General features: G+C 39.7%; 1 long non-coding RNA gene across 1 annotated transcript; it reads right to left on the bottom strand.

The window, feature by feature from the left end:
• Positions 1–439: 439 nt before the first annotated feature.
• LOC139117376 (uncharacterized) lies at positions 440–5,475 on the bottom strand. The gene is made up of 3 exons (XR_011548521.1): positions 5,288–5,475; positions 1,526–1,599; positions 440–1,116 (listed from the first exon to the last, which is right to left on the bottom strand). It is a non-coding gene; the product is annotated as an uncharacterized lncRNA (long non-coding RNA).
• Positions 5,476–10,389: the final 4,914 nt, after the last annotated feature.

The raw sequence follows: 10,389 nt of genomic DNA, 5'->3' as shown, positions 1-10,389 counted from the left end.
AGTCTGCAACTGTCTTTTTCGTTGCATGTACAATTTACTTCTTTCATTTTTTGCTTTTATGCTCAGTTTTTTTACTCTCATTGTACTTTTATAGTAACGTTGTGTTATGGGTGTGCTTAATATTATAATAAGTTCTTACAGTCAATTCAAGCACTTGTATAGGAAGAAAATTAATAATTTGACTGATGTTGCTTATTGCTTCCTTGATTTCTTCTGATGCTATGAAAAGTGAAACCTTAAAAGTTGAAGTATTGATGAAAGAATGATTGTGTTTGTTGAGATTGTAGACTATGAATGTGTTATTGCTTGTCAATATTGTGCAGTTTAGACGTTGAACCCTTTCACTACAAAATTTAGGTCCAACTTTATTGGGGAAGCTGGACCTAGACAGAAAAAAGCAGTTAAAAGGGTTGTCAGTAATAAGTAGACAATGATAGAATGTGGTATGACTGTTCTTGTTTATTATGAAGTAAATGAATGCCAATTTTCAGAAATTGTAGAGAAATGTCAGTCTTCCTTATATATTCAGTACGCTGAAGTAATTCTATTTGATTGCAAATAATCTGCCTGTAAACAATACTCTTGTTTCCTATCAGGAAGTAAATGATAGAGCACTAACTTGTGTGCTGTTAAATATTCACGGTATAATTTCACAATGTACACTGAGGAAGACAAAGACAAAACTTTACTGCCTTATTTTTTTCTTCTGCAAGTTAATACTGAATATTATCAATGTCAAATCAGTTGTGATCTAAATGCAAAATTAACCACAACAGTGTTTGCTCAAAGTACTATCAGCAATGTTGTAACCAATGCTTGTTGACTATCAATTTGTGATCTTGAACGCGCCTCTACAGGCAGTCTGTACCGTCTATGGGCAACTGTGCCTCAACTGGGCAGTCTGTGCCTCTTATAGGCAAGTGATTGTGTTGTACCCCTTTGGGCAAGTTATTGTTTGCGCCTCCTATGGGCAAATGATTATTGCGCCTCCTATGGGCAAGTTATTATTGCGCCCTTCCTATGGGCAAGTTATTATTGCGCCTCCTGTGGGCAAGTTATTGCTGTGCCTCCTATGGGCGAGTGAATGTCACCACGTATATGGCCTCCTGGTATAATCTGTTAAAGAAACAAAAAATCAAAGTAAGACATCCATTGCATCCTGTTAAATATACATATTTGTACCAGTGAAAAAAATTGGCAAAAAAGATGAATTTGATGTTTTACAACATGTAAAGAACTTATTCCATTTTTTTCATGGAAATTATTGACCAACAAGTTCATCATTGATGACACGACACCATTCCTACAAAGGCAAGTTTGCATGACATTGGTCCAGGTATGTCAGACATATCTTTGTGAATGGCCACAAAATATAACATAATGGCTGCCTGATGGCATTGATAGTATCAAAGAACAAATTGAAATCGGTTTGGGCATGTCTGAAATATCTACCTAGATGCCTGAATGCACACACAATGAAAAGCTGCATGGACTAACAAAGAATGGCAAAAGTGAATGAACTCACACAAAAAATATGTGGATTTAATTGGAATGTCCTAATGAATGCCCTGTGGTGATGTAATCATCAATAGACCACTTCTGCAAATGAAAAAAAAACATAACACCAAGGATTAAAATGACCACTGTCATAAATTTTGTTGACTCCATGAAGTGCCATATCATTTACTAGAACAGTGATACAACATTATCGAAAGCTCTGTTAACATTTCTCACACAACTTCCATGTCCAACAATCTCTTCAAATAGCTATCTTAATGTTTTTGATGTGTGTATGACATGTCATTTTGTTTTAATGAAATATAAGGGCAACACACGGATGTAAATCTCATCAAATTAAGTTTATCTTTAGGACCCATTTAAACCTCATTAGTTCACTCATAGAGTATACTTTTCATGAATATAAATGAATTCATGGTTTATCATCACTTTGTCCTGTGACATTTCATCACATTACCATTTTGTCCTCATAATGATTCATTGAACACTCAAAGCTGGATAAGAAAGGGCACTAAAATTAATCTGCATATTACTAAACTTGTGTAATTTTTTACAAGCTGTACTTTAGAAAATTGTCAAAATTTACAGGATGGAAAGTCAGGAAATCTCCACACTACACACACACACTAATTGATCAGTTCCTACCAGCCGACAGGCTTTATTGATCCGGATGCGCTATTTTGCGGGTTGCGGGCTGCGGGCTGCGGGTTGCGGGCTGCGGGCTGCGGGTTGCGGGCATGAAAAAATGTGTGATTTTTGGTATCATTTTCGCTAGTAGATAGAATAAATGCTAAAATAGTATCTAGATGTATTTGTTTATGGAATAAAAGCCGTGAACTTCTTGAATAATGCCGTTATTTTAGCTTACATCTGGTAAAGCACCACCAACGTCAGAATATCCATTTCCCATCCAACATTCGCCGTTGCACAGCGCACTGCCGATCGAAGCTTTCGAAATGATATGACTGAACACGGATGAGTATAATATGAACACAAGACAGATTTCACAACAACTCGCTATATTAACTTTTTATGTAATGATTAGGACGGATAGTTTAAAAGTAAGTTTCGGATCGTTGACAGCACAGATGAACTGGGAGATGAACTTCGGTTCGTTGAAACTCGACACGCCTAATAATTTGTTACTTTTTCATAGAATGCCATGCCCTTCTCACACTTCAGATTAGTTCAACCGCCGATAAAAGCACAATTTTCAGAATCGTTTTCAATGCCGTTTAAAATTATTTTATTGTGGTGAACACGATAATAGTCCTAGGAAACACTCATAGTCACGCTGGATCAAATGCATATGGAGCGACTATCATGCTGCAGGTGCAAGTTATAGAATATGTTCATGATATTAGGAGATACACAATTATTGAGAGCTGCAGAACACAAACTCATCCAAAAATATTCCTATTAGATCGATTCCTGAAAATAAGTCAACGCACCGACGTGTTTTTCCCGCTGAAATTATCGCGTAAAATGTTAGCAGAATGTCGTTCTCTGTGGTCGTGACCTCGGTTGAACCGAAACGGCAAAGTAAGCTAAGTCCATTGTCGTACGTCTTTTTCTTTTAAAGATTTCATGAAAAATACACGGCATTTAAATACACAACACTTCTACGCTTTTTGAAGTCAAATCTTTCCTTACACATTGCATTAAAGTAGGCATTGTTTAATTTTCTGTATGTGTTGCCCTAGAACCGAATTGTGAATAGATGCATTACAAAGAATTTACTTCCTATGGCCTGATACTAGAAATGTAACAATTTTCATTCCGCGATAAGTGGCGACATTTCCGAGGCGCGAATTTATTTTGTCAGTCTGGTATTATTTCTCACTCACATCCATGGCAAGAAAGAAAAGTGATTTCAGATCCCAAATTATTTGTGATGGCCAGGCAGCTCGGAACAAATAAATTGGTCCTCGGAATCGCCGCTTTTAGTTTAGCAGATTTTGATTTTTTTCAGAACATGACGTATTTTCACCCACTTGGTATGGTCTGTTATAGCATCTTTAGTCCAAAAAATCAATTTACAGCATATATGTTTTCAACAGCCTTCAAATGTACAGTATTATGTTAAAATACACAATATGGAATATGTTGTGTTTCATAATTTTAACCATCTTGACCTGATGTTGAAAATATGGACTTGGCGGGAAAAGGGATACTGTACGATAGACCTGATCATGATTATTGATAATAGACACCTTCTAAAGGTTTTATTTCTTATATACTAAATGCCATATTACATATATTAGAAATCTAGCCATAATTCTAAAAACCCGCAGCCCGCAACCCGCAACCCGCAGCCCGCAGCCCGCAACCCGCAGCCCGCACTTTAGCAGATACCTTATTGATCTATCAACAATTACAGTGGTGGCCTACTACCAGGATCTTGCAAGCAATATTTGTCTGGAAGTTATGAATATGATGAATAAATGTCATTTTTTCATTATACAAGCCTTCCCACCTATGGGGTGGACCATTTGATATCCTGGGGGGGGGGGGTCTGGAAGATTTTTGGGGGCATTTTACATTCTTATTCGCTTTTGATGGTAACGCATTTTCCGAGCAAAGTCTTTGCCACTGAGTACCAACCATCGAAATTCAGTAGCTTGTCCCACATTATAGGAAACTAAAAAAGTATGTAAATGATCAGACATATTATTATGACGATATCATGAAAATATTACCTGAAACCCTTTCGGAGCACCACAACAGACCCTATACACAAACAATAATAGTAACTATTCATCATTGCTACCAGTGTACCTAGAATATCCATGTCCCCGCGACATCTACGAGAACGAAAACTATTGCCCAATCTAAAATCCCTAACCCTAATCTATGGCTTTGCCACGACAAAATTAGGTGCCACGACAAAATTAGCCTAACCAGCCTATGACTCTCGTCGATTGTCACAAAACAATCTTTACGTGGACTATTTTTATGAAATAGTAATAACATTGACACCAGTCAAGTTGTTATTCTTCGTGCAGGACCTCTCGTGTACGCTAAGGGATACGCTGTCGGGCCGGACCCACGTGGGTTTTGGAGACAGTGCAGCGTACACAGAAATCTACCCGACCTAGCTAGCTCTGCGTACCGTGCTGTGTGTTTCAGGTGTTACACGGCCCCACCACATCTAATGGATGAATTCTACAGAGGAGCCAGCGTAGCTGACATTGGCGCACGCCAAGAAAACATTTAATCACAGAACAGTGAAGCGTAAAGTAATGGATTCTTTCAATCATGCTACAGACTTTTTAAGGTTTGTGACAGAGGGCCTTGTCTGCCTTCTTACAATGAAGCAACTACAGCTGTCATCTCTGAACAGTCGACCCCAAGACTCACTTTATAATGAGCCAACAAACGTGCGCCAGAAAATCTCAAAAGCCGTTGCTCAAAAAATATGGGTCTAAATGAATACAAAGGATTTGGAAGACCTCATTAGACTAGATGAAAGATGTGATGATGTAGATGATAGTGGCGGGGCCGTGTAACGCCCGAAACACAGCAGGGCAAGAGCCGACCGTACAAATCTATGCCATGAAAAAGTCAAGTTCGGAACTACAGCTCCCAGTCGCGATCGAGTCACAGTCGCGCTCCTTCTCAATTCTTTTGATGCATGTACCGTACTATTCACTTTCTCAACCGTAAACTCAAAGCGTCCAAGTCAAATCGTGGTATCGAACAAAGGTGCATACATCAAATCACGACATAGAATCAACACATCACACACAAATTACTTTGAATTACTTACCGACACCACACCGACAGTCCATCAAAATCACGCTTCAGAATTTGTACAGCAAAAAGCCGGATAAGCGTACTCACAGCACAGAAAGGCTGTGGAGACAAGCGAAGAACTATGTGCTCGTTATGATACGGCGGTATAACTTGATTTACGCGACGATGGCGGGGAGACGAATGTACAAGTACAGTAAGTGCAGTAAGACTGGCTTTATGCCGCTAGGGTTTGTGGGTAAAATGTATCCAGCTGTAGCCAACCTGGACAAGCACATTTCACAGCGCCCTCAAACAGTCGATTGTTTTCACTTGTCATACGCGGCGTAACAGAAAAATTAAAACTTTCATAACTTCATTAATATCCAAGCCACGCCCACCAAAACCTTTTCAGTTCTAGCCATTTGAATTCTGAAGATGTCTACCAAATTTGACTGAAATACGTTCAGCCGTTTTGAGAAAATGGACCAACAGACAGACAGACAGACACACAGACAGACAGACATCGCTGCGACATATGCTCACGTGTTCACACGTGAGCAAAAAATGAGACGTTTCAGATGAATAACACTGATATCTAAAGTGTTCACTCTTTTATCTCTACGTACAAATGTAGTTCCTAAGTCGTTCTCTACTCTATTCCCACCAACAAAACATTCAATACTCATTTCCCCTCCCCGATCTTTATCGATACTTATAATAATATCACAAGTTGTTCTGTTATCTGTTTTCATAGCGTAATATCCAACCAAATCATCAAACTCGTCTCCCGTAGCTAACTTTACACATCTAATGAGAACTGTACCATGCTCAATTATTTTCATATTATCAGTCATCTGTTGATTTACTGTCTGTAAAGTTAATTCAGCTGCCTCATCACCGACACTTTTCAGACCCAGTTTCTTTAAAGTTGTGTCCCAAAATAATCTTACTGGAACCCCGCTAGCATTGTATGAGCAATAATTCTCCCCCTCGTTTATCCACCTTCTTAGTGTATTATCTGAAGACATTATTGTATTAAGAGGACTAATTTTAAGGTGAATCGGTATACCAAGAAGTGCAATGTATGGATTCGTAGGAGTAAGCCAACTACGAAAATCTAGCAACTTGTACTTGTTAACATTGCTATCGAAATAAATAACATTTGGAGTTCCTGGCAGTTCAGTAACTCCACCAGCAATTTCACTATCCAATATATCTAAGATGTTACGCGGCACATTATAAGGCATGAATTTCTGACTATCCCCATCCCACGTCAGAGCAAAGGAGTTGGATCATTCGAAGCCTTTGTAGCGTCTATTATGGACTCATCGATGTCTTTCAGTTCGGAAAATTCTACAGCATGCTCGTGGGTTTGCACCGCGGCAGAGGCTAAGACAAAAAGTTTCTCGCGGTCCTTATAACAAAGGACGTAATCCTTATTATGATTACCTGCTATCTTAGTATTATTGTTAACTTTAACATCACTCAGATCTTCGAGCTCGAGATTTTGTACGTGAATTGCACCTAGACCGAAGTTACTTGGACCAGACATAATTTACTCCGTAGGGACCTATATACAGTGAAAATTAAAATAATACCTTGTAATATACAATACACAACCATGGCTTCAGCTATAGGAATGACAGTTCTCGGTGCTGTATTAAATGCAACGGCATTCACAGGAGGAAATATTATCGGACAAAAGCTTTCCGGGAATGGTGATGCTCTTATTGAAGAGAAAGTCCGACATGATAAAGCATTAGAAAAATTTGAACATGATCGCAACGTCTGGTCAGAAAAAAGATTACTCCAGGCTGACTGGGAAAGAGAAAATCGGGCAAAGGACGCGCATGCTGCGGCAGAGTTAAGAGATACAGATGCAGAAATCCTGGAAGAAGCAGAAGCGGTGCAAAGCAACTCTACGTCAGGCCCTTTAGGAACGGTTCCGAAGGGGCAGTTCAATTCTCAGATTATTATCAGCCAAGTCAAGAGCAAAAGAAATATGAAATGATTTATATTGCTGGAGGATTGGTCGTGGGATGGTTTATCTTCCGATAGGGTTACACCGGTAGGGCTACAGCAATTCAATACAAAAGCTAGTTGGCCAGTTATTGAAATTGATCATGTTTCCATCCTGATCTGTTATCCAAATACGCATTGAACTCATATGGTCTGAACCTTTTCTCAATGGCATGGAAAGTGCTCCGTTTTTAAAATCATAGGTGACCTTTTCACTTATTTCTTTTGTATCCTTGACGGGAAGTATTTGTAAACAGTCCGATAATTTTCCCTGTATGTATTCACCAGAGCCAAATGAAACATAATTTCCAGTAACATCAACGACATCTGAATGAACTATGTATTTAGTAACTGTTAAGAAATCTGCTCGACCTGGACTCATAGTACTTTTTGTCACGGGGTTGTCCTCAGGTTTATCTGAAAAGCCGACGACGTTGGCGAAGCTACCTGTGGCATTGAAATAGACTTTAATATCTTTAGCCAAAGTAAGAGAACGTGGTTTGTCGGCAGATGTTTTTCAAAATTAATTTTTTGCTTCAACCCGATTGCTTTGTTTAACGTATCAATATTGTAGTTACCCGGACGTATTGATTTTGTTGTCTTATTTTTTGGGTCGTTTCCTTCTTGATATTTTAGTACATTATTCGCCCTCGTTATGTTATGCCATGAATTATATAGTCCACACTCTAGCAGTCTTATTTTAGTAAACTGTGCCATGTCAATGCTAGGGTTAAAATTAACAGTAACCGGTTCGCCTGTTTTGCTTACAATCCAAATGATCATCGTTGTACGTTGTATGTATATATTACTAAGTATAAGTGTTCGATGAATATTATTACAAAGTATAAGGTTCTGCAGGAATAATATTTTTCTGTTCAAGGAGATCTTTGGTCGCAACCGCGGCAGCAGTCGCACCGCCTAATTTTGCCAATCGAGTTAAATTTGGACGACTTGGATCGCCCACCTCTATTTTCAGAAATTTGCTGGAGATCATAAGATATCCCATCCTAAGTCCCGCGATTACAATACCATCGTACATTGTGTTTACAACTGTTTTAGTATCCATGATTGCTGACTAGTATATAAAATAGAAAAATAAAAATAAAATATGGGGGAGTTGGAGAACAGCTATGGATATTTTTAACAGGTTTAACATTAGTCATAATAAATAAAATTATGTATTACTCCATCTCATGCAATGTAGAGGAGCTGGGAACACCCCCCTCCCCTCCCCCCGGAACCCCTGTCGGAACGGTTCTGGAGGGAGCCGCTACGGGCTCTGTTTTTTTCGCTTTCTGATTTTGCTCATCTTTCCGATCTGGACTCGATCGATTAACGGGACAGGGGGTATGCCGAGCACGCCCCCAATATAGTCCTAATGCAGTCAATGAAACTCCCACAATTCCTAAAACAAGATAACATTTATTATACCAGCTATCACACTGTTGTGGTGGTACCCTATCGGAACCGTTACGAGAGGGGTCCCGAAAGGGGCTCGCTACCGCATCGCTATCCATTGCTTGGCGTTTCTTCTCCTTGTTTTGCCTGTTCCATTCCGCTAATCGCCTGCCCGCAGCAACTCTCCCTGGATGCTTCGTCGGTAACGTAATTTTCTCTATGTTGCGCTGTGTCGTCGGAGGTGTCGGTGTCGGTGTCGGTGGAGCCGTTTGCTGAGTCGGTGCTTGCGAAGTTGAATCCATTTATTTCAGGTATTATATTAAGCCCGATTTTTTTAAAATTTAAATGTTTACCCGTAATTAAACCGGTGGAAATTAGAGCAATCACGGGCCCCCATGTGTACGCTATCCGTCCTGATAATCGTTTTATTTCACTGTTTAGAATAAAATCCTTTTTAAGATCAGTGGCATAGTTATCTCGATCATCGATTGGAACTACCTGACTTATTGCACGGGCTCCTAGATCTATGAAACTTTGAGTGATGGTATCACTTATAAGAGAACTGTATTTCGCTTCGTACATTTTGAAGGCTCGTGTTATGAATTCATCTTTCCACGTTTCCACTTCTCTAACTGTAAACTCCTTACCAAAAAATAACTTACTTTGACCACTTGCGATGACACAGAGTATTTTTTCACGTTTCGTCTCTATTATGGATTGAGCGTTGCACTTCCAGACGATACCCCCACCTTCAAAGCTGGTGACAATCCGTACAATCTCGTTCAATATAAAACTTCTATGTACAGAATTTGGAAATATAAGTCCAACGAAGTCCGACTTTCGTTATCGAAAAGGCCAGAACTCAGGTCTTGGCTATGGTTATGAATATTACCTAATCGTGGCCCCGTTCGACAGCCAAAAGCAATATACAATGGTCATGACTTTTTCCTCTCCGCCGACGGAGGTGTTTTCTATACACATACAATTTTTGGAAAGAAAAAACATGTACTGTCCGACAAAGACCGACCACACTATTATTTCTTCCGAAATGATGGATCGGAGGGACAATATAATAGTTTCATTCCTCTGAAGGGAGACTCGGGACTAACAAAGGCCGGTCTCGCTCGCCTCAATGAAAGCCTTGAAGCCTACGTATATTGCATACTCGGCGCACAAGCAAATATTCGCAGTACCATAGTAGGTGATACTGGCAGTGCAGTGCAAGTAAGAAAAGAATTCGGCGTTCTCCTCGAAGATGAAATTCGTAATACTGACAAAGTAATCAGTTATAGGCGATATCAAGACACAATAATGAATACTGGTGTCAAACTTGATATGGCAGTTTCACCCAATTTACTTCTCTTACCGTCTGAGATGGTCATTCTTTCGGGCCCGGCAATCTCGGTTATAATAATGAATTGCAATACGCAACTGAATCTATGGTGTTCGGGGTGAATGGTGATATAAACACGGAAGTTCGAGAAAGTGCTATACATGAGATGGAAGGGGGGGAGGATCCCGTGAAGTGGCAGGACGAGCCCGGAGAGCCGACTAACAATGATACGAGTCGGGGCCTCCCCTATCGGAACGAGCAGCATCTACGACCGGCGCAGACCCTATTCACGAATATGGTAAAATTGGTTTGTTATCTTTAGCAATATTCATTACATTTATGTACAGTATATAGATCCGATGTATGCAACTGTACCATTCAACATG

This window comes from Ptychodera flava, chromosome 18 (genome assembly GCF_041260155.1).
Source record: "Ptychodera flava strain L36383 chromosome 18, AS_Pfla_20210202, whole genome shotgun sequence".
NCBI lineage: Eukaryota > Metazoa > Hemichordata > Enteropneusta > Ptychoderidae > Ptychodera > Ptychodera flava.
This window is presented reverse-complemented; position numbering and strand designations above follow the sequence as displayed.